Raw genomic sequence first — 23,827 nt, forward strand, 5'->3', positions numbered from 1 at the left:
ACCAAGTGGCTGAGCCAAGTTGGTGGCCAGTCAATGCTTGGAATCCAAGCATGATGTGGCCGGCCAATGCTTGGAATCCAAGCATGATGTGGCCGACCACATCACATTAAAAGGGATTTTATTTATAAAGTTTTCTTATGTCGATTCCATGGTTTTAAAAGAGAGCTTAAAATTTAAATATTTCCTTTTATAGCTTTCTACAAAAGATTAAGAAAAATTTTGAAATCTTTCCTTATTTGTAGATTGAAAGGAGATTTTAATTTTTAGATATAACTTTCCTTTTTAGAAATCATCCACATGTTTAAAAGAAAGATTTTAATTTATAAAATTTCCTTTTTACAAACCACCATGAAGGGAAAATTATTGGAGAAATTTTTATAAATTTTTGGAAACAAATTAGGAAGTTTTAATTCTTGTGTTGATTAAAACTCTCCTTGTTTTGGATTAGAAGGTGGCCGACCATGTTTATAATGAGAAGAAAATTATTTTTTAATTAAAATAAATTTTCCTTTTCATGGCAAAAGAATTAAGGAAGTTTTTATTTAAATTTCTTTATTTGCCAAGATCAAGGATTATTAAAGAGGGGGTAGAGGTGCCTTCATGGCTAGAGAACTCTATTCTATTTTTCTCTCCCTCTTTTCCTTGGTGTGGCCGGCCCTAGAGCCTCTTCTCCTTCTTTTCTCTTCCTCCTTTGTGGCCGGCGGCATCAACACAAGATGAGTCCATGGTGGCCGGTTCTAGTTTGGAGAAGAAGGAGAGAAAGGAGGCTTTGTTTCTAGCATCCCTTGGAGCTTGGTGGTGGTGGCCGAACCTCACATCTCTTGGAGTTTTTGTGGTGGCCGAAACTAGCTTGGAGAAGAAGGGTTTGTGTGGTTCTCTTCTCGGTAGATCGTTGTCCACACAACGTCCGAGATTAGAAGAGGAATACGGTAGAAGATCAAGAGGTTATTTGCTTACAAAGAAAGGTATAACTAGTAATTGTTTTCCACATCATACTAGTTTTCTTTGTATAGTTATTTTTGGAAATACCAAACACAAGAGGCATATGATTCTAGAGTTTTCGGATTTGTTTCGAATTTATGTTTTTTTTGTTTTATTTTTTGAATTTGTGATTCGATTGTTCTTTTTAGTTAAACCTAGAGTTATATAAGGAAATTAAATATTAACTTTTCTTAAAAGACTTTGTCTAGGCGGTGGTGGATGCTCCCATACCCAAGAAGGCCATGTGTCTTGCCATGCAGTCTTGGAAGTCAATTTTGGAAATTAATATTTAATTGAATTTATAACATAGGTTGATTTGGATGAATAGTATTAAGTTCCGCTTGCGATCCAAGTCTAAACCATTAAGAACAGATAAGTTAAATTTGGAATCAATAATATTAAGTTCCGTTTGCGATTCCTAATTTAACTTCTAAAGAACACAATAGGTTGTTTAGGAAAAGGTTCGACACAAAATTTTTGTACAGTGGAACTGGTACGATCCTCCTAGGATCCACTAACAATAATATCATTTCCCAATTTATCGAGTCTCTTGATTTATCGAACTAAATCTCATTCATTGTTAAGTCAAAGAAATAAATACTAGATATATGTGTTTGTTATTATATCAGGATTAAGAGTACACACTTCCATAATAACAAAGGTCTTGTTCTTTTATTCAGTCAGTATAAAAAGAACGTGCCCACGTCTCGAGAAAAGTGCGCACGTCGCACACCAGGACACTATATAAAGGGGGTCCATATACCGACGGAGGTATGCATTATTCACTTTTCATGTCCGTGTCAATTGTTGCTCCGCCTTTTTCCTCTTTCCGGTGATTGACTTGAGCGTCGGAGGGCCAACGGCGGAGACCCCTTCCCTGGCTCGGCACTAACGTTTCTTGTGTTGCAGAGTGGAGTGGAGTCTATATCCAGTCATTACGGTAGCCATATTCCTATCTTGTCATCTCCACGATGATCAGATAGGAATATATATATATAGATAGAGTTTACAACAATAAATGCCAAACCATTAAAACCTATCCAGGTAAATTTGTTACTTTAACGACCCCTTAAAACCTACAACAATATGCATCAAAGCAATAAATGACAATATATGGCTCTGACATAGTGTGATGTGATTAGGTCTTCTAATGATAGGGCAGACATTTGAAGTTAGAGACTCAGCTATGGTTTATTGTAGATGATTTTTACATTATTAATGGATAGCGACCCCGAGAATGTTATTGAATGGAAGCTCTTCCTTCGCACCATAGTCTCCGGATCAACTTGTAAAAAGGGGAATGTTTCAGAGATGATAATGGATCTCACCTTCGTCGGCTTAGGCAGTGGACAACAGAGCTGGTAGAAAGAGAAGAAGACATAACTTCATGGCTTCTCCCCCCATTCCTTTTTACCAGATCGAAATCAATAACCAAAGTAGAAGCATAAATGGATCCGAAACGACATTCGCGATCAACAAACCTACTCCCATAGCCCCCGTGGCTACCTCCTCACTTAAGCTTTCCTCCCATCCCTCTACTAGTGAGCTAATCCCTGTCTAACAAGGCTGGGCTAGAGCCCAAGATAGCCCTTGCTTAGATTCATCTTTGATCGTGCCAAAAACTTGAATACTCAATGCCAACTAAACAATAATAATAAATAATAAACTATTAATGTTAACTATATATAGTAAAAATAAGCATCAAAACAATCTATAGATGCATTAAAACAATAAATCATTTCTGGCTAACACTTTCCTTCATTATTATTTTTGAGTTAATACTTTGTACCTGGACTATGATATAGTGGAAGAATATACAGTTAACATCTAGATATCCACAGTTCATATATTTATAAGGATTTTTTTTCTTTAAATAGGACGCACAATCAAAGGATGTTGGCCTTCTAGATCATTCATCGTGAATTCTTTCCGATTTATCCTGACAATCGGTGAGAAGTGTTCATGGAACCGAACCGATTCGAGGTTACCTTACGTGTAATTATTTTTTTTATTAAATCCTCGTTTCATATTCAACTTTGTCACTTGACTTCATTTAAATAAATAAATAAAGTATGAGAACCCTCATAATTAAAATTAAATAATGTTTATTTTTAAATATATTTAAAATTAAAAATAAATAATATTTTCCAATCAATTTTTTTAAAACTTGTTTATTCTTTATTCATAAAAAAAAAATAGATTTAATTTCCAAATGGGACGCCCTTACTTTCTCCCAACTTTTTTTTTTCTAAAATTAAAAATCTTGACGTGGAAGTGATGGGACCCCGTAAAGTTATGCAATAAAACTCCTACCGCACGGATGGCATTTGAGTTTTAAGACACATTACAAATTCAAAAATTGATTTAAACTCTTAATCACTACTAAAATTGACTTAAGACTTTGGTAAAATGAGATTTTTCTATTGAATATATATATATATATATATATATATATATTCATTTTATGATAATACATAATTAAAGTGAAAATAGTAATGCTAATAAATTATTAAGAGCTAAGTAATGCTACTTAATAGACTACATTAACTTTGTGAAATTATTAAGAAAAAAATAGAAAATAATAAATTATCATGTATTAATTTGGTGGAGACACTTCATGTATCATATTTTGTTCTTACCTGTAAAAATGGTTAATAAAATAAATTTCATTTTATTAAAACATTTTATTTAATTTAACTAATTAATTTTATATACATATTTATGATATTGTAATTAAACTAATTACACCATAAATATAAATTATACTTTTATTTTAGTATATTTAAGGTAGTTATAATGCAGAATGGATCAAATTAAATCCGTCCACGATAAATTATTTTTACTATAAAATGTTGGTTGTTAATGAAAGAATATATATACTATTTATTCATGTACATAAAAAAAATAAAGTTTATGTTTTACTACTTTATTAATCACCAAGTAGTAAAATGGCTTTGTTTGTCAGATTAAAGCCATGATCTATTTTGGTGGGAAAATTTGTTTTATTACGATGGAATTGCAACAATAGAAAAATAATATAAATAAATTAAGAATAATAATATTTAGTCTTATGGATTAACTATATGGACAAATAAGATACAAAGAATAACAATAATTTAATTAGTAATGGAGTATCTGATCGCCTGCCTATATATAGCTTCATGCTTTAGCCATTTTTTCAATCTCTCGACGCAACAAATAGGTAGTTCGGATCCTCTGTCCCGAAACTTCTCTGTCCCCATGTCTCATTGTCGATCGGACGGTCCAGATTACATCTCAAGACATCATGGCATCTTTAAGATGTGTGCAGCATCCTTGTGATGACATTTGGACCGTCCGATCGACAGTGGGACATGGGGACAAAGAGATTTCGGGACAGAGGATCCGAACTGACAAATAGGTCCCTTCTTAATTACTATTAATAACAAGCTTCAAACTTCAAGATTCAGTTTCAAATATAATTTTATAGATTCTAGAAATTTCTATATGTTGGCATTATAATATAGATTTTTAACCGTTAATTTAAATTGACATTATATGTTTTAATCCCTTTTGTAATTTTGATTAATTAGATGTCAGCAAAGAAGAGGAGGAGGAGGAGGAGGAGGGTGTTGGCGAGTTGGTTGAGAGAGGAAGGAATTTTCTTAAGCGCTTAGAGAGAGAGAGAGATTGATTTATGTCAAATTTCATTAAAATAATGATGATCCAATGATATTTTGTATATATATATTATTCTTTAAGTTAATATGTGACATTTAGATTTATTAAATTTGTGATATATATAGAAGTTAATGTGTGACACTGCTGTTATATATATTTTGTTTCATTTGATATTTTGTATCAACTATTATTTTATACCTAATTCATAACTAAGGTTACGAATGATAAGTCACCTAAATTATTATAATTTGCGATTGCCAAGCGAGTAAACCATGATTGTACGGTTTAGATGTGGACCATATGGACACCATTGTCTTCTCACCGATCGTATACACCCATGGCAGCGAACAGCAAGCACCAAAATTTTTCTCTAAATTTTATTCAATCTTACCATTTTTTTTTTTGTTTTGTTTATATAAGTACATAGATGGATAGCTTTTTTGAAAAAAAAAAATTTAAACTGAGGTAAAATTTGTTGGATATTGGAGTCTTAATATACCAATATCGGTTTTAGGGAACAAATCGGAATGTCATCAATAGATAAAAGTCATAATTGACTTCAAAATTGAAATCTACGTTTCGCGTAGATAGATTTAGACTATTAATTTGCTCAAAACCGATTAAAGGTGAATGAGAAATTAATTGTTTAAAGTCGGCACAAATAAACATTAATGATATATAAGGAAATGCAGGGGAGAATAGTCACACATTGGAAATTTTCGATGTGCATTCTTTGCTTATTAATGATGCTGTGTTAATGGAGTTAACTCAGAAAAAGACCAGGTGCTCTCTTCTCAGGGGCGAGCAGGTGCTCGCACCTATGAGCCTGCCACCCGCCACGTACGCAATGGGCGCTTTGTAGGCGCACTTTGCACTTTGACATTGCTGTGCCTACGTGGCACTCGGGTGACGTATCAGAATCGTATCTGACATGGCAATGTCTATGTGGCATCCACGTGGGCAAGAAGAGATGACTGGACTTTTGATTGGGGCAAACAGATGGCTATCGTTGATCAAAGAGGTGTGATGGATCGCCGGTGATGCGATCTGGAGCGTTGGATAGCGAAGAGTCATGATCTGACCACTTGGGATGAGACTTGATCTGAAGCGTTAGATCGAATGGATCAGTATCGATCCAGCTCAAAGAACACATCACTCACCCAAAATTTTCCAGATGCTGGAAAATTCATTCGAATCATCGAATTCATCTATTCTATTCTCTCTTGAGCATTCATCTCATCTTGTGCATAAAGAGTCCAAAAAGCCTACGAGAAGGTTTGCTGGTCTCGGAATTCGGAGTGCTACGATTCCGAAATTGCTGCTATCCGTTAGCACCGTAGCGGAGCAATATCGTTTACGGAGATAGTGTCGAACACTAGCCTCGACGATCCATATCAGTTTGCGCTCTCCGGGAGATATCGGTTCCAACAGTCGTAAACGATATTCTGCAAACTGATATGGCTACTTCCAACGACGTTCCGACGGTCGTGAACGACCGCCATTCCGCCAACATCAATTCCGTACGGAGAAAAGTCAGAGAAATTCACTGGAGCCGACTTCAAAAGATGGTAGCAGAAGATGCTGTTTTATCTAACGACGCTAAACCTTGTACGGTTTTTGCAGGAAAACCCGCCACCAGCCGCTTCGGAAGGTAGTAAGGCTGCCTGCGATGCATGGTCACACGGAGATTTCCTATGCCGCAACTATATTCTCAACGCCTTGGACAACACGCTGTATAACGTGTATTGTTCATTGGAGACGGCGAAATCTTTGTGGGAATCACTTGAGAAAAAATACAAGACCGAAAATGCCGGATTGAAGAAATTCATCGTCGGACGGTTTCTAGATTTCAAGATGATGGACTCTAAAAGCGTCTCAGCTCAAGTCCAAGATATGCAATTAATACTGCATGATCTGGACGCCGAAGGCATGAAGCTGAACGAGTCATTCGCAGTAGCTGCAATAATTGAGAAGCTCCCTCCGTCATGGAAGGACTTCAAGAATTACCTCAAGCATAAGCAAAAGTAGATGGGACTGGAAGACCTGATCCTGAGGCTACGAATAGTGGAGGATAATCGAAAATTATTCGACTCTAGAGGAACCAAGCGGACTATTGACGAAATGTCCAACCTGGTCGAGCCAAACGCCAAAAAGCCAAAGCAATTCAAGAAGAAGGCTCAAGTAAAGAAGTTCAAGGGCTCTTGCTACAACTGTAGAAAGTCAGGACACATGTCCAAGGACTGCAGACGCCCGAAGAAGCCGACCAAGGGGCCAAAAGATGCTGCAAACCACGTCACAACCTCTCTTGAGGACTTGGATCTCACTGCGGTCGTGTTTGAATCCAATACAGTGGAGGATAACCCGAAGCAGTGGTGGATCGATACTAGAGCAACTCGTCATATCTGTTCAGATAAAGCGATGTTCTCCAAGTATACTCCGATAAATGGAAGGAAGCTCTATATGGGCAATTCCACGACATCTCCGATCATCGGACTCGAAAAAGTTGTTATGAAGATGACGTCTGGAAAAGAGCTAACTCTAATTGAACTAAATTTATTACCGAACGTCAATCTTGACGAAACACACAAATGTGAAGTGTGTGTGGTGTTGGTTGCTACTCGGAAAGCCTAGAGGTTCCACTGTACAAAAATTTTGTACAAAGGTCTGAACCTTTTCCTAGCTATCATGTGTTCTTTTAAATTAAATTTTGGATCGCCTGCGGAACTTAACACGTTTGATCCAAAACTTAATCTATTTGTTCTTTTAGGTTTTGACTTGGATCTCCTGCGAAACTTAACACGTTCGACCCAAATCACCTTAAGTTATTAATTCCATTAAATATTAATTTCCATAATTGGTTCCCAGTACTGACGTGGCGAGGCACATGGCCTTCTTGGATATGGGAGCAACCACCACCGACTAGACAAAACCTTTTATAGAAATCTAATATTTAATTTCCTAAAATAACTTTAGGTTAACCGAAAAGAACAATCAAATCACAAGGAAAAATAAAACAAAAGAACACAACTTCGAAAAACATATTCGAAATACTAGAATCGTAAGCCTCTTGTATTTGGTATTATTTCCATAAATAACTAGCATGATGCGGAAAGAAAAATTACTAGTTATACCTTTTAGAAAGACCTCTTGATCTTCTACCGTATTCCTCTTCTAACCTCGGACGTTGTGTGGGCAACGATCTTCCGAGATGAGAAACCACCAAGCACCTTCTTCTCCTCCTAGCTAGGTTCGGCCAACACAAAGAAGCTTCACCAAGGACGAAGAACAAAACACCAACCAAGCTCCAAGGGATATAAGCTTTCTCTCCTTCTTCTTCTTCTTCTCCAAGTAGTATCCGGCCACCACAAGAGCTCCAAGCCAATAGAGAAGGTTCGGCCACCACCAAGAGGAAGAGAGGAAGAGAGGTTGGCCGGCCACAACACCAAGGAAAAGAGGGAGAGAAATAATAGAGGTTGTTCTCCATGAAGCCTTCTCTACCCCTCTTTTATAATCCTTGGTCTTGGCAAATAAGGAAATTTAATTAAAAACTTCCTTAATTCTTTTGCCATGAAAAGGAAAAATTTATTTAATTAAAACAATTTTCCTTTTCTCAATTTACATGGCCAGCCACACCAAAGCTACAAACAAGGAGAGTTTTAATTAATTAAAACTTCCTAATTTGTCTCCAGAAATTTATAAAATTTCTTCAATAATTTAGTCCCTTCATGATTGGTTTATAAAAAGGAAATTTAATAAATTAAAATCTTTCTTTTAAACATGTGGATAAAAAGAAAGTTATCTCTAAAAATTAAAATCTCTTTTAATCTACAAATAAGGAAAGATATCAAATCTTTTCTCAATCTTTTGTAGAAACTAATAAAAGAGAATTATTAATTTTTAAACTTTCTTTTAAATCATGAACGTGGTTAAAAAGGAAAGTTTTCTTAAATTTAAAATCCTCCTTTAATCAACAAATAAGGAAAGATTTCAAATTTTAAACTCTTTTTTAAACATGTAGATGATTTACAAATAAGGAAAGTTTTTACCAAAAATTAAAACCATCCTTTTAATCTACAAATAAGGAAAGAGATTAATCTCTTCTCTTAATCTTTTGTAGAAAGTTATAAAAGGAATTTTTTAATTTTTAAACTCTCTTTTAAAATCATGATATCCACATAAGAAATAATTTTAATAAAAATCCTTTTAATATTCTAGTGGCCGACCACCTATGCTTGGGACCCAAGCTTTGGCCGGCCACCTACTTGACTTATCCACTTGGTCTTGGCCGGCCCTAGCTTGGGTTCCAAGCTAGCTTGGCCGACCCCATTGGATGGGTAAGAAGGTGGGTATGCGGTGGGTATAAATCTCTATATATTAGAGGCTACGATAGGGACCGAGAGGAGGAATTGGTTTTGGTCTCCCGATGAAATTAAGCATCCCGTGTTCGCCCCGAACACACAACTTAATTTCATCAATAATAATTCATTCCACTAAAGAACTATTATTGAACTACCGCACCAATCCCAAATTACATTTTGGGCTCCTTCTTATTATGAATGTGTTAGTCTCCCTGTGTTTAAGATAACAAATGTCCACTAATTAAGTAAGTTACTGACAACTCACTTAATTAATATCTAGCTCCAAGAGTAGTACCACTCAACTTCATCGTCATGTCGGACTAAGTCCACCTGCAGGGTTTAACATGACAATCCTTATGAGCTCCTCTTGGGGACATTCTCAACCTAGATCACTAGGACACAGTTTCCTTCTATAATCAACAACACACACTATAAGTGATATCATTTCCCAACTTATCGGGCTTATTGATTCATCGAACTAAATCTCACCCATTGATAAATTAAAGAAATAAATATCAAATATATGTGCTTGTTATTATATTAGGATTAAGAGCACACACTTCCATAATAACTGAGGTCTTTGTTTCTTTATAAAGTCAGTATAAAAGAAACGACCTCTAATGGTCCTACTCAATACACTCTAAGTGTACTAGTGTAATTATATAGTTAAGATAAACTAATACCTAATTACACTACGACCTTCCAATGGTTTGTTCCTTTCCATTATGGTCGTGAGCTACTGTTTATAATTTATAAGGTACTGATAACATGATCCTCTGTGTGTGACACCACACACCATGTTATCTACAATATAAACTAATTGAACAACTTCATTTATCATAAATGTAGACATTTGACCAATGTGATTCTTATTTCTAGATAAATGTTTATACCAAAAGCCAGACTTTTAGTATACACTCTAACATGTGGAAGTTAAAATGACGAAACTACTTTTCCATTCGGTGGAAAGGTCAACGACTCCTCTAGAATTAATACATAGTGATCTATGTGATTTGAAATTTGTGCAAATTAGAGGAGGTAAAAAGTATTTCATTACTTTTATCGATGATTGCACGAGGTTCTATTATGTTTTTCTTTTAAGAAGTAAAGACGAAACCTTAGAAGCGTTCAGAACCTATAAAACAGAAGTTGAAAATTAACTTGACAAATGAATTAAAATAATTCGTAGCGATAGAGGTGGAGAATATGGTGCACCGTTTGATGAATTTTGTTCAGATTCTAGCATTATCCATCAAACAACGACGCCTTACTCACCTCAATCGAATGGTGTCACTGAACGTAAAAATCGGATACTAAAAGAGATGATGAATGCCTTGTTGATAAATTCAAGTTTACCTCAAAACTTGTGGGGGGAAGCAATATTATCGGCAAATCACATTCTCAAGAAAATCTCTCATAAGAAAAGTGATAAAACTCCATACGAACTATGGAAAGGCCGCGAGCCATCATACAAATACCCGAAAGTGTGGGGGTGCTTGGCAAAGGTCAAAGTACCTAAACCGTTTTAGGGACCAATATCGATTTTAGGGAAAAAATCGGAATGTCATCAATAGATAGAAGTCATAATTGACTTCAAAATTGAAATCTATGTTTTGCGTAGATAGATTTAGACTATTAATTTGCTCAAAACCGATTAAAGGTGAATGAGAAATTAATTGTTTAAAGTCGGCCCAAATAAACATTAATGATATATAAGGAAATGCATGGGAGAATAGTCCCACATCGGAAATTTTCGATGTGCATTCTTTGCTTATTAATGATGCTGTGTTAATGGAGTTAACTCAGAAAAAGACCAGGTGCTCTCTTCTCAGGGGTGAGCAGGTGCTCGCACCTGTGAGCCCGCCACGTGCGCAATGGGCGCTTTGTAGGCACACTTTGCACTTTGACATTGCAGTGCCTACGTGGCACTCGGGTGACGTATCTGACATGTCAATGCTTATGTGGCATCCACGTGGGCAAGAAGAGATGACTGGACTGTTGATTGGGGCAAACAGATGGCTACCGTTGATCAAAGAGGTGTGATTGATCGCCGGTGATGCGATCTGGAGCGTTGGATAGCGAAGAGTCACGATCTGACCACTTGGGATGAGACTTGATCTGAAGCGTTAGATCGAATGGATCAGTAGATTCAGATCCGATGGCTGATGACAATAAGCGAGATCTGAGAGTCACAACTCTTCAGATCTGATGGATGAGATTAAAGTGGAATATGTGAAGGGTTATAACTCTTCAGAATGGACGATCCAGATCGATCCACCCCAAAGAACACATTCACTCACCCAAAAGGCATTCACCCTCTTCAATTGGTATAAATAGAACCCTCCAGATGCTGGAAAATTCATTCGAATCATCGAATTCATCTATTCTATTATCTCTTGAGCATTCATCTCATCTTGTGCATAAAGAGTCCAAAAAGTCTACGAGAAGGTTCGTTGGTCTCGGAATTCGGTGTGCTACGATTCCGAGACGTTCGTCGTTGTATCTTGGGAACGAATTGTTGCTATCCGTTAGCACCGTAGCGGAGCAATATCGTTTACGGAGATAATATCGAACACTAACCTCGACGATTCATATCAGTTTGCACTCTCCGAGAGATACCAGTTCCAACAAAATTAACACCAACCTCATGAATCTACAATGAATATAATCACACACGAATCTAGGCCGAGCATCGACTTTGTGCTTGAACTAATATATGATTATTTCATATATTAGATTTTTGATGCTATTAAAATAATTATAATAAAAATTATATATTTATTTAATCTATTAAATATTATATTTTTAAAAAATAAAAAAGAAGGACTAAAGAAAATAATATTCTCATGCTGGACTTTGAAGAGGTTTATTCAAGATTCACGAACACAAAAATATCATCAATGTGTTGTCTCCGGGTAGCTTCTGGAGTATGCAAACTGATCGTCGAGGCTAGTGTTCGACACTATCTCCGTAAACGATATTGCTCCGCTACGGTGCTTAACGGATTGTTGCAATTCGTTCCCAAGATACAACGACGACGAACGTCTCGGAATCGTAGCACTCCGACTTCCGAGACCAGCGAACCTTTTAGTAGACTTCTTGGACTTTTGAATGCACAAGATGAGATGAATGCTTGAGGAAGAGAAGAGAAGATTGAGTTTCCATCATCTGGAGGATTCTATTTATACTGAACGAAGAGGTTGAGTGTCCTTTGGGTGAGTGGATGTGTTCCTTGGGCTGGATCGATCTAGATCATCTATTCTGAAGGGTTGTAACCCTTCACCAAGCCCACTTCAATCTCATCCATCAGATCTGAGGAGTTGTGACCCTCAGATCCCGCCTATTGTCATCAGCCATCGGATCTGGATCCATTGATTCGATGCTTCAGATCAAGTCTCATCCCAGGCCGTCAGATCGTTACTCTTTGCGATCCAACGCTCTAGATCGCATCACAAGCGATCCATCATATCTATTTGATCAACGTTGATCAACGGTAGCCATCCATTCACTAAGTCAACTGTCCAGTCATCTCCCCCTTTGCCCACGAGGATGCCGCATAGGCACTGCCACGTCAGGTAAGAGCCTGACACGTCACCCAAGTGCCACGCAGGCACTGCAATGTCACGTGCGAAGTGCAAAGTGCGCCTACAAAGCGCCCATTGCGCACGTGCGCACGTGGCGGGTGGCGGGCTCACACGCCCTGGGCTAAGGGGTCACCTGTCCTTTTATTTTTTGTGTTAACTCCATTAACACATCTTCATTAATAAGTAGAGAATACACATCGAGAATTTCCGATGTGGGACTATTCTCCTATGCACTTTATTAATGAATAACAAATGTTATTTTGGGTTGACTTTAAACATTAATTTCTCATTCACCCTTAATCGGTTTTGAGCAAATTAATAGTCTAAATCTATCTACGCAAATCGTAGATTTCAATTTTGAAGTCAATTACGACTTTCAACAATTGATGGCTTCCTTCCTCTAAATCGTTTTGGTCCATTTAAGATCCCAATATCCAACACAATGTACTTAAGAATATAATCATGGACAATACTAAATAGTCAGAGTCGGATCAGTAGAATGAAATTTTTTATATTTATTTTTTAATTAATGTAATATAATCATGAACAATACTAAATACTCAGAGTTGAGAGTCGGATAAGTCAGAATGAAATTTTTTGTATTTATTTATTAATTGAGATACATTAATTAAAATACCGCTTGGCCCATATCCAAATTGCGATGGCTAGCTGGCAATTGCCTCATTTATATTAGCCAAGACAATCATGGTCCGCTTGTCAACACTTACACATGATAGAACAGAAGAAGAAGAAGAAGAAAAAAGAGCAATTGAATTTAATCCTCTTTCAAAAATCAATTGGGCCCACACCCAACATTAAATAATTAACTGCTTAACTCATCAAATTAAACTAAAATAAAATACGATTATTTTTAATTAATTGATCAAGAAATAAATACCTCATCTTTTTAACATTATTTTAACAATATAATTTACTAGTTGCTTGTTTATAGATAGTTAAATATATACTTCAACAACAATTATATCTTAAATAGTACAACATGGAAAATAAACAATTTTAAAAATTATCTTAAAATTAAACCTTACCTATGCATTTCATTTGGAGTAAAGGATGATAATGCTAATTACGTCAGACGATTAAGTATTATCGGCCCCTTAGCTAGATAATTTTATCTAATACAGCGGCTCATTGCATTGGAAAAATCAGACACTCAGATGGGTTATTTCACACCCGTTTGGAATAACCACTCATATAATTACTAATTATGTCATCTCAATAGAGCTTAATTATTACCTATGCATTCCAATTCACGGCCATAGATTTTAGGGCTTAATTATTACCTATGCATTCCAATTCACGACAATAGGTTTCAATTATAGATTTTTTTTTTCGTTTACTTTATAAAGACCATCACGGTAAAAGCTGCAGGTAGCCCGATGGTCAATTACTTGCCATGCGTTGTGCATACATCTTTTTAAAGTTGTGGATGGTACGAAAATAAAGTTTGTCATTGAATAGTAAAGAAAATAACCGCTGAGGAGATAGTGATGTGATCACCCATTCATAACATGGTACAATGAGTGGGACCAGGGCCGGCCCTGAGGCATGTATGGACGACGAGTGCCCCTTAACCCTTAACCTTGTAATTCGATATATATATATATATATATATATATATATATATATATATATATATATATATATATATATATATATATATAAAATAAAAATTAAAAAATTATATTTTATTAGCTTGTTTTAATAAAGGTTAAAAGACTAAATTATATATATAGTTAAAATCTTTTTAATAAACGTTGAATTTATGTTATTAAAATTTAAGAAAATACTTTTTAAAAAAATTGAAAGGAAAGAAGGAATGGCCGAATGGTAGCATGTTTCTTTTCCAAGACAAAGTTTCCTTTCCAAGGCAGCAATGTTGAACGTTTTTTTACTGACCCATCACCCATTGAAGCAGCACCTTTTCATCCATGCTTTGAACCTTTGAAGCAGCACACCTAACACCTTCGAAGTTCGATCCTTGCTTTGAACGTTTGAAGCAGCAACTTTGATCCTTGCTTGAACCTTTGAAGCAACAATAAAGGTGCTGTGAAAAAAAACGAAGGAAGCTCCGGTTCGGGTACTGTCTCTCGTTTTCTCCTCTTTTTTTTTTTTCTTTTACCCTTTTCGCACTATTGTTTTGCAAAATCTTTCTTTTTGTTTTCTTGATCGATCATAGTCATATGATTTTATCCTCGTAACTGCAGGTCCACACGCTGCAGTTTGTAGCCTGTAGGAGTCGAAGATCTTCTTGATCAAGAAAGTTGTCGATTTTGATTTTTGAAGTTGGAGTCACCGAGCACAATTTCATCTGGGAAAAATCAGTTTGGATTTGCGCTTGAAAAGTAAAAATCATCAGCTTTTGAATCTGATCAGTGATCGTGTCAACAGTATTTGCAATCAAATTCCAATCTCATCGACTCATCATAGCAGGTAAAAATTACTTTGCAATCTGGTGCAAGTAGTTTATGATTGCATATGGTTTTAGTTCTAGTATCTTGATTCTGAATGCCATATCTTATCCTCAGATTCATACAAGAAAAGTAACGCCTAGAGTGTGATTTTTCTTAGAATTTGCATACTTGTCACAGTTAGAACCTATTTCAAGAATACACTCTTTTTTCCTTTTGCAAGTTCTTGCATCATGATTTCTGATATCTAACTTTTTCCGACAAACATTAATCCGAGTAAAATTAGTTTGGGGCAAAAAAATTCTTTGTTCAACTGTCAGTCGAAAAGTGGAAGTGATAGCTCATTAAATTCATCCTCCTTATTAGCTAATGGTTTTGTTTTGGGAGAAATGGGTATTTTAGGCATGAGTCTATTTCTGAGTTTGTCTTGGTTGAGAGTTGAGACCTTTTTAAAAACGACACTAATCCCTTGTAATCCCTTTGTCTTGGTGCTATATGCCTATATCATGCAGTGTACCTGATCTTATAATAAAATGGCTGAGTGGTTTTTTGGTTGTTGCGACTTCTAACATCTGTTTCACTCTTGTAATTTCAATTATTTTAAACACTATCATAATCAGTAAAAGGTGCTTGCAGTGAACCTGATCTGATCAGTGATCGTGTCAACAGGATTTAGAGGTCATTTTTGAGAATTTTCAATCACAGTGGAGGTGATTTACTGATTTCTTTCTCCCTTTCATAGCTTTTGACTTTGATTTCTAGATGGTCGAGTCAGTGACTCATGTTTGAGTTCCTCTAGGGAAAAAGTGTTTGGATTTATGCTCGAAGAGTAAAACTGTTGCCGTGTTACGAGTTCCATCTCTTAGTGATCTTTGCCTTAGATTTGTTGTTCAACTGGAAATTATTGCAAAAGTGGCATCTATCGATTGATTCAAGCACAAACCAGGTTTTACTGCTCTTTTACTATTATTTTCACTACTTGTCTTTATTTCTTTGCTACTTGCTAGCTTTGTTTCTAGTTTTGTATGTTTTATTTTTACACTTAAACTTTGTATTACAAGCATGTTTTCAAAGAAATATCTATCTGGGAGTCAGAAAAGAAACAAAAGAAAAAGAGTAGAAGAGATTATTAAAACTCAGAAAGGTGCTCTTCATAAATTTTTTAAAAATAGCTCTTCAATTGAAGATTCAGTTGATGAATTACAAGAAGAAAATCAAGAACTAAATGATTATGCAATAGATGAGCAACAATTAAGTAATCAAGAAGAATTAAATGATTATGCAACAAATGAGCAACAACTGAGTAATCAAGAAGAACTTAATAATTATACAATCAATGAGCAGAACGAATTGATAGAAAATGATGACAATAATCATGCAATGAATGAGCAAGAAGAATTGAAAGAAAATGATGATAATGATTTGAATGTAGAAGTTGGTAATATAATTGAGGATGAAAATGAGTTAGAGAAAACTGGTCATGTTTTGGATATATATGATCCAAGATCTTGGGATAACATTGATAATAAAACAAGAGATCTGTTGGTAGAGAAAGGTCCTATAAGAGAAAGTAATCTTAAGTTTACTCTAGATGAGTTTTCGAGACATTTTTCATATTCTTATTACACAAGAAAATTACCAAATGGAGAGAATCAAGATAGAAAATGGCTTGTATACTCGAAAGATGCAAACAAAGTATATTGTTTTTGTTGCAAATTGTTTAAATCAGTGAAAAATAAAAGTTTGTTGGCAAATGAAGGTTTGAATGATTGGAAACGTTTAAGTGATAGACTTAGACAACATGAGAATGGTATTGAGCATATTACTAACATGAGAACTTGGATTAATTTGGAAATTAGATTGAAAAAGAATGAAACAATTGACAAAGAGATCCAAGTGCAAATTAAGAAAGAGAAAGAACATTGGAAACTTGTTTTAGCTAGGATTATTTCTGTTGTGAAATGTCTTGCTAAACGTAATTTGGCTTTTCGTGGGGATAATGAAAAAATTTACCAAAGTAGTAATGGTAACTTTTTGGGGCTACTTGAATTAATTGCATAATTTGATTTGGTAATGCAAGAGCATTTTAGACGCATTCAAAATAATGAGATTCATTATCATTACCTTAGTCATAAGATTCAAAATGAGTTGATTTTTATATTAGGTTCTAAAGTCAGAAGTACTATAATTGAAAAAATAAAAGAGGCAAAATATTTTTCAGTGATACTTGATTGTACTTCAGATGCAAGTCACCATGAGCAAATGACTTTGATAATTCGATGTGTGGATGTCTTAGCTTGCCCTATAAAGGTAAATGAGTATTTTATAGAGTTTTTAAAAGTGGATGATACATCTGGATTAGGACTTTTTAATGAATTGCAATCTGTTTTAGAAACCCTCGGACTTGATATTGATAATGTGAGGGGACAAGGTTATGATAATGGTTCTAATATGAAAGGTAAAAATCAAGGTGTACAAAAGAGATTTCTTGAAATAAATCCAAGAGCATTTTATATGCCATGTGCTTGTCATTCTCTTAATTTAACAATTTGTGATATGGCAAATTCTTGTGTTAAGGCTGTGTCATTTTTTGGAGTTGTGCAGCGCATGTATACTTTATTTGCTAGTTCTACAAAAAGGTGGAAGATTTTACAAGATCATGTTCATCAATTAACTTTAAAGTCATTGTCAACAACAAGATGGGAAAGTCATGTTAATAGTATCACAGCCATAATAACTCAACCAAATGAGATAAGAGAAGCTTTATATGAATTATCGAAAGTTAGTGAAGATGCTAAGACTAGGAGTGAGGCTGAATCTTTAGTAACACATGAACTTGAAAGTTTTGAATTTTTGTTGGGCATGACTATATGGCATAACATTTTGAAAAAAATTGAATTGATTAGTAAAAAGCTGCAATCTAAAGATATGCAAATTGATATTGCAATAAAGATTTTGAGAGGATTGATTTCTTATTTTGAAAGATATAGGGAGGAAGGTTTCCAATCTGCTATGACATTAGCGAAAGAGATTGCATCTAAAATGGAAATTGATCCTATTTTTCCTAAAAAACGTACAATTCATAGAAAGAAACAATTCGATGAAAATTATCATGAAGAGATTTCACAATCTGCTGAAGAATCTTTTAGGATTAATTATTTTATTGTTGTTGTTGATATTGCTATTTCCTCTTTAAAAAGTAGATTTGAACAATTAGAAATCTTTGAAAACATTTTTGGTTTTCTATTCAATCCTAAAAAATTTCTTTCAATGAATGATAATAGATTGTATGAGTGTTGTAATAATCTTCAAGTTGCTCTAAAATATAATGACAAGTCTGATATTGATGCTGATGATTTATTTTCTGAATTGCAAGTACTACAAATGTGTTTACCAACAGAAACAAAGTCAGCTTTTGAAGTTCTTGAGTTTGTAAAAGTCTTGTATTGTTTTCCTAATATTTCCATTGCTTATAGAGTTTTGTTAACTATACCCATTACTGTAGCATCAGCAGAAAGAAGTTTTTCTAAACTAAAATTGATAAAATCTCACTTGCGTTCAACTATGTCTCAAGACAGATTAAATGACTTGGCAATTTTATGCATTGAAAATGAGGTGTTAGAAAAACTTGATTTGGAAGACCTTATTGATGATTTTGCTTCCCAAAATGCTAGAAGATCTAGATTTTTTCAATGATTATTTGATACTTGTTTTGTTTTTGTATTTGCAGGGATTGCACTTTTGGAGAAACTTGGGAAATATATTTTGTATGGTGTTGTATTTTTTTGAAGAATCTTGAAAAATATATTTTGTATGGTGTTATATTTTTTTGGAGAATCTTGAAAAATATATTTTGTATGGTGTTATATTTTTTTGGAGAATCTTGAAAAATATATTTTGTATGGAGTTCGTCATATTTTAAATAAAATGTATTGTTTTTTTAAGTTTTATCATTAAATTCTATTCAAATTGTGTGTTAGCAAAAAAAAAAAAATTATAGGGCCTCTTTTTCTCTTTTCGCCAAGGGCCCCTAAATGTCAGGGCCGGCCCTGAGTGGGACGACAATGTATGCATGAAAGTCATGATCATGAATGCATGATTTTCGATGAATTACCGAGAATGACAAGTATACTCGTGACAAAAATATTAATGTGAAAGTGGACAATTTTTGAGGAATCTAGGACAGCTAGAGTACGTTTCATTTTGAATTCATGATTATCATTCATGATTCATGGAGGAATCTGACAAAAAGTAGGGACAATCATACATATAAATACACGTGTTATCATCAATAATTTTCACCCATAATTTAAGTGGAAGAGAAAAAGATGAAATATATAGAAAAAAGGAGGTAGTCATTTAAGATTCCATCTATAAATTGTTAATATCGTTTATAAGTTATCAATCAGCCATTTCCTTCTTAATACTCACTCCTTCAAAAATGAAAACGACAATTGGTGTTTTGTTTCTGACGATTATCTTCCTCGTTCTCTTTGACTCATTAGAGACAAGGAGTCTCTTGTAGATCATTTGGTCGCTGAGACTTTGGTGTCGAGATTACGTGAGGATTTGTTGCCTCCCTAATGGCACCTAAGTCTATTCATAACTTAGTGACGTACCGTGACTCTTGTTTAAACCTCTCTTTACACTATAATTAAAAATCATACCGTGGATATTTAAAAGTCTATATAAATATTCTACCACTACATCATAGTGTGAGGGCATGGAGTAAATTCATGATTCTTACCCTTAAATAAAAGACTAAAATAAAAATCATTGATCCACTTAACCAGAGCAACACTAAAATTTTAAAAAAAAACTAAGTGCTATTTTGACCCAAGCTAAGTGGATTAAAATATTTCTATTAAATAATTAAAATATTTTTAAATAAAAAGTGCTATATTATTTGTAAGATGGAAATTTTTTTTATAAAGTCTCTCGAAAAGTTATGTTCAACATATTTTATTAATTACATATTTCTTTGTTCCTAATTATAACTTTTCAACATATTTTATTAATTACATATTTCTTTGTTCCTAATTACAAAATATATTAGCACACGATGCAATTTTCTACCATGATAATACAATTACATTTTAAAAATCTAATTGTGACATTCAAATGATATATTATTTGTTAAAATGATATAATTTTTTATTGTAAAAATATATATAGCATAAATTTAAAAAGTATAATTTTATACTATCAATAGTTAAAGAATGATATTTTTATTCAATTTTAGGTTTTAATTATTTTTTATGATAATTGGTATTGTTACCTAAAGCTAGTAGATTAAAATATTACAAAATAAAAGATTAAGGTTAGATTTGAATTTTAAATTTCTTTATCAAATAAAACTAATATTATTTTATTTTATTTTTTTTTAAAATTAGAATAAACTGTTGATATATTTAGCATTTCAAACTAAAATTATTAAATAAATTAAAATATTTTGAAAAAAAAAGACTAGATTGTTTTGTAAAATTAAAATTTCTGTGTAAAATTGCTCCAAAAGTAATGTTCATGCAACACCTTAACCGTTGCTACGTCTTACACCTTATTTGCTGAGTCCGATCAAACCTCGGCACATCATTAAAGTTCTTCATATTTTGATATGCAGTACCATTTTACTACAGTCTCGTCAGATGAGATGAGATGAGATACAGGCTTCTCCGAACGACACGAATATACTGCCTGCTAGTGACAGCTCCAGTTTTAATATGCTGATTTTTCATTAATAAAATAATATAAATCACAGCATCATTTATGTATGGCAGATTAATGAAAGATAGGTCAATATTAGCGGTGTCAAAATGAATGCATGATGACAAGCACTGGTGCATCGAAATTAATACTTTACAATTATGTTAAAGTTACCCTTTATTAAAATTACTAGACGTGTGACATTCAAAATGATATGTCGTATCATATGATTACGTATCTCCTTTATATATTAATCATTATTTTAAAAATTAATAATTATTCATAATTTATCTTTTTCATATTAATTCTGAAATAAATTGACAAAAACATTAAGGATAAATATATTTATCTTTTATCACCATGACACTATTCTACAATTAATGTTAAAATTGCCCTTTATTAAAATTAGTGTATGTTGTAGTCTGTGTCAATGGATTGATCATATTTGTAAAAAAAAACAAAAACAAATAATTCTAATTAGTTTTATTGAAAAGTTAAAAAAAAACTCAAAAATGGGAGGCCATTTGTTATAAATAGATGACACTACAACAAAATACAGCATTAGAGACAGAATTAGAGATGGAAATATAGTTCCGTCTCTGATTAGAGACGAAAATATAGTTCCGTCTCTATTTTGACCATTTTTAATTTAAAAAAATGAATCCGTAAAATTTAGCGACGGAAATAAATTATCCGTCTCTAAATAGAGACGAACATTTTGATTCCGTCTCTAATTAGGGACTAAATATTACTATTTAGTAGCGAATTAAGCCCCATCATAAACAGATTAGAGACGGAACTATTAGTTCCGTCTCTAAATAGATAGCGACGGAACTAATAGTTCCGTCGCTATGTTCGCGATTTAGGACAGAAACCTCTTCTCCTTGCGATTTAGGGCAGAACGCTCTTCTCCGATCCTTCTCCTCTGTGCTCCCTCGCTCGTCTCCTTCTCCTCTCCGCATACCGCAGCCCTTTCATCTCCTCTTCGCAGCGGCTCCTTCCCAATTATGTCTTGGTAAGTTCTGTCTGGACTCCTTCCCTCACAACGGCTTGCCTCCTTCCCTCGCAGCGGCTCGTCTCTTTCCTTCTCAATTCCTGCAGAGAGCTCTCTGCAACAACGTCTTTGTTTTCCCAGTTCCAGTTCCCAGCGGCTCGCCTCCTTCCTTCTCGGTAATATGTTGAATTGAGTTTACTAGTTTATTTTTCAGTTTAAAGCTAGTTTCTAAAGCTAGATTACTAGTTTACTTAGTACGTCAGATCTCTCTCTAATTTCAATGCCTTGCAAAAGTAATAGTTCTAGCAAAACAGATGCAATGGATCACATTTGTACTGAACACTTGCCTTTTGAACTGTATAAGAATCCAACGGAAACAAATGAAGTAATTCATTTGCAACTAGAGTAATAGTTCTATATTTTATCCAATAAGGTTGTTGGATAAATTAAATTTATCCAGCAAGTGAAATGATGATGACCTAAGTACATCAGAATAGCAATAGTTCTGTAATTGCTATTTGCAACTAGAGTGGTCAAAGAAATATGAGCAAACAAACATATCAAAACAATATAATTATATTAAATATTATTTTCTTTGGTCTATCCCTCACACTTTAAACCACCATAAATTCTACTCAAATGAACTTGTTTGCTTATAGAATCTATTGATCGTCATTAAATCTATCCAATTTTCTATTTAAAAAAAATATAATTTCATTAGGAATGCTGCATATAGGAAATGTAGTTTGCTTAAACACATACAACTTAGTCAATCTATGATCTTTTCCTTTGAGGAAAAGTATTATATTTGATCTTCCTGTGGCATCAAACAGAATTGACTTGAAATGACTACACAAAACATATTACATTGTGTCACTATTGTAAAATTTGATTGTTAGAAACTGTTAAACTCTGCACACACCGCCATTGCTCAAAATGTTGTATTCATGGTATGATTTTTGAATACATTGAATCATATGTGTAATACCTCAATTATATTAATTGCATACTTACTAAGTAATCAATCTTATGTTTATTAGGATACAATGTACTTGATCAAAGATTGGATGTACAATAGATTAGAAAATGGATTTATCCTAGATGAATATTTTGCTGGAGTTGAAGAGTTTGTGAACTTTGCAAAGAGTCATCCAGAATGTATGGATGGTGTCATGTTACGTTGTCCGTGTAATCATTCCAAATGTAGAAATAAAGCTTTCCATGATGAGGATACTGTCAAAGTACATCTATGTAAAAAAGGATTTGTTCCAAATTACTACAACTGGTACTGTCATGGAGAGCCTTATTTGTCTCACCGTATTGGAACTTCGGTTGCTTCATCATCAGGCACAACTCCTTTAGGGGAATCATCATCTAATGAGAATGCAATGCAATCAATGGTTTATGACGCTATGAATGATGTTGATTATTCAAATATAAATGATGTACCAACACATGAAGTTAAACAAATGTATGACATGTTAAAGGCTAGTGAAAGAGAAGTGTGGGAAGAGATTCCGTTTGGTCATTCCCAATTATCGGCTACTGCAAGATTATTGAATATAAAGGCAGAGCATCATTTTTCAGAAAGATGTTACGATAACATCTGTCAATTGATGTCTGAGTTACTTCCTGCTGATAACATAATGTCTGATAGCTTCTACAATACAAAAAAATTGGTGAGAGGTTTAGATTTGCCCGTAGAGAAGATTGATTGTTGCATTAATAACTGCATGATATTTTGGAAAGAAGATAGTGAACTGATTGAATGCAGAATCTGTACTCACCCTCGTTATAAGCATAGTAGTCGAATACCAGGGAAGAAAAATAAAAAGATTTCATGGAAAGTTATGTATTATTTCCTGTTAACTGCTAGACTTCAACACTTGTACGCATCTACTACAACAGCAAGCTACATGAGGTGGCATCATGAGCATGTGCACGAAGAAGGTATAATATGTCATCCTTGTGACTCGTCTGCATGGAAATATCTTGATACAACATTTTCTTTATTTGTAATGGAACCACGTAATGTTAGACTCGGACTTTCTACAGATGGATTTCAACCATTTGGTCAGTCTGGACAGCAATATTCATCTTGGCCAGTTATAATAACAC

At 34.2% G+C, this 23,827-nt stretch overlaps 1 pseudogene; it reads left to right on the forward strand.

Annotated features, from left to right (window-relative positions):
* Nucleotides 1-14,442: 14,442 nt before the first annotated feature.
* Nucleotides 14,443-18,870, forward strand: LOC122045195 (annotated as a pseudogene).
* Nucleotides 18,871-23,827: the final 4,957 nt, after the last annotated feature.

The sequence above is a fragment of the Zingiber officinale genome, chromosome 2B, assembly GCF_018446385.1.
Source record: "Zingiber officinale cultivar Zhangliang chromosome 2B, Zo_v1.1, whole genome shotgun sequence".
In the NCBI taxonomy this organism is placed as follows: domain Eukaryota; kingdom Viridiplantae; phylum Streptophyta; class Magnoliopsida; order Zingiberales; family Zingiberaceae; genus Zingiber; species Zingiber officinale.